Genomic DNA, 2,419 nt, shown 5'->3' with positions numbered 1-2,419 from the left:
CACAGAGGCCGGCAGCGGCAGGCGGGGAACCTTGGCTTCCTCCATCACTGGAGTAAGCAAGCCTCCTGTTTGTTTCAGCTGCCTGGCTGCCGGCCACCATCTTGGTTGGCAGTTAATTTGCATATTGCCCTGATTAGCCAATGGGAACTATGTCAGAGGCACAGTTAATTACCGTGTTTGTCTATTATTAGATAGGATATAGTATTAGTTATTTTTTAAATTTTATCTTTATTGTTGAAAGTATTATAAATTTCCCCTTTTTTCCCATTGACCCCTTCCACCCCACACCCACCCCTCCCATACTTGTTTGTGTCCATGGGCTTTGCATATATGAATATAAATTCTCTGGTTAATCTCTCCTCATCCCACCCCCCTACCCTCACCTTCCCTCTGAGATTCCATGCTTCTATGTTTCTGGATTTATTTTGTTCATCAGTTTTTTTGATATATATACTTTATATTAACACACTTTATTTTCACAACATGTACTAGGTTTTGTTATTATCCTCATTTTACCAATGAATAAAATCGCCTCTTTGTGGCTCAGCATAAATAGTCCAATTTCAGAATCTATTCTCTTGTTAGATTATATTTTGCAGATGTTAATTTGGACTTTTCAGTTGGCTTTTTATATTGTAGGATTTTTTAGAGGTTCAGATTTCAAACTTTTTGTAGGCCCTAGCAAAGCCCTTGAAGTCTAGATGCAATTCCTGTGGTGCCTTTTGAAAAACAGTAGCCTTCTTATCCCCATGAGCTCCTGCCTGACACCTCAGGAGAGGGGAGCCTCATAGAGAAGCTCAGGAAGATGCAAAGGATTCAAGTGCATAAGAGCCAAAGCAACTGTGCATGAAACCTCATATCTGATGATGCAGCCCAGTGTAGGGAGCACTAGGAAGAGAACACGGTTCTGGTTCCATGCAGTAGAAACTGCTGTAGTCCAGCAGTAGGTAACTTCATCCAGAGTTTGCTACTTGGAAGCATCTAGGGACCTGCCCTAGACACAAATAATCACATGTTGTGGAGGTTGCCAGTAGCAGAGGCAAAGGCAGGATGCTGTTTTTATGTGGCTTCTTGAATATTGACTATAAATCAGAGAAACTTTATAGGAAGATCCTGAGAGGATCATCTGTAAGGACATATAACGTATTTGGGGGGGAGCCCAAGACATACTTTGGAAGAATGTTGAGGCCCTGCATTTTCAGGTAAAGGTGAGTTTGTTAAACTACATGATTACTTTAAATGCAAATTTCTTTATATTTAAACAGAGATGAGACTTGGAAGGAAGTAGAAGGAAATTTTGAGAAAGTCATCAGAAGTTATTCACAATTCACAGTTATTTTACTTTAAAGTTTTTATTTTTGTAAATTCTCTTATAAATAATAAGTATTCTTTGTGCATTTATCTCTTGTATGAGGCAAGATACACTTGTATTTGCATCCAACCAAGATAGCAGCCAGACAAATTGCTGACTTTAGCAATGTCATTTCTGGAGACTGTCTGGCAAAGGAGAACTGCTAACATCCATCATAAAGAACAGCATCCTTAGAAAGAAACATGGTTATTTTCCCCCTGCAAATATTCACTGTTGTCCAGATCTGATAGCTTTCTTCCTTTAGATCAGATTGCTTGTAAAATATATTTGCCCCCAGTAGTAGTCATTCAATAGGGTTTATTTAATGAATGTATTTTTTCTTTAAGGGTTATCAGCATTCTTAAGCACTCCAATGTGTGGAGTACTAGGAAAAAAAGGGTGCTGCATGTTAAGGAGCTTACCCTCTAGTGCAGTGATTCTCAAAAGTGCAGGGAATTTATGCCAGACCCCTATAACTACCCCCCTCCGCCAGCCTCAGTAGGATTTTATATCATAGACAATGGGGGAATGAGTTAAGTTGTATTCCTCTACAAAGATAACTAGTTTAGAAGCACTACTATTAGAATGTCACAGTTATCAACTAGAGCATCATATATCTTGATTATGTCTGGAATGAATAAATGGTTGCATATTCCACAAAATCTTTCCTTTTCCCTCATGCTTGGTGGGATATAGAAAATGTATACACTGAATAAAATATATTTCAAATTGTGAGTGAACATTCACACACTCATAGTCGGATCAAATATTTCATGAAACAATACTAGAACTTTGTGTGATGGATTCTGGTATTACTTATTTTGTTTTTTTTTAAATAAATCTTTATTGTTCATATTATTACAGTTGTTCCTATTCCCCCCCCCCATAGCTCCCCTTCACCCCCTTCTTCCTGACAATTGTCAGTCTACTCCCTTTCTATGCCCCTGATTCCATTATATTCACCAGTTTATTCTGTTCATCAGATTTTTTTATTCACTTGATTTTTAGATTCACTTGTTGATAGATAAGTATTTGTTGTCACTTTGTTGTTCATAATTTTTTATTTTT

This window comes from Myotis davidii, unplaced genomic scaffold, assembly GCF_000327345.1.
Source record: "Myotis davidii unplaced genomic scaffold, ASM32734v1 scaffold1648, whole genome shotgun sequence".
NCBI classification, from domain to species: domain Eukaryota; kingdom Metazoa; phylum Chordata; class Mammalia; order Chiroptera; family Vespertilionidae; genus Myotis; species Myotis davidii.
This window is presented reverse-complemented; position numbering follows the sequence as displayed.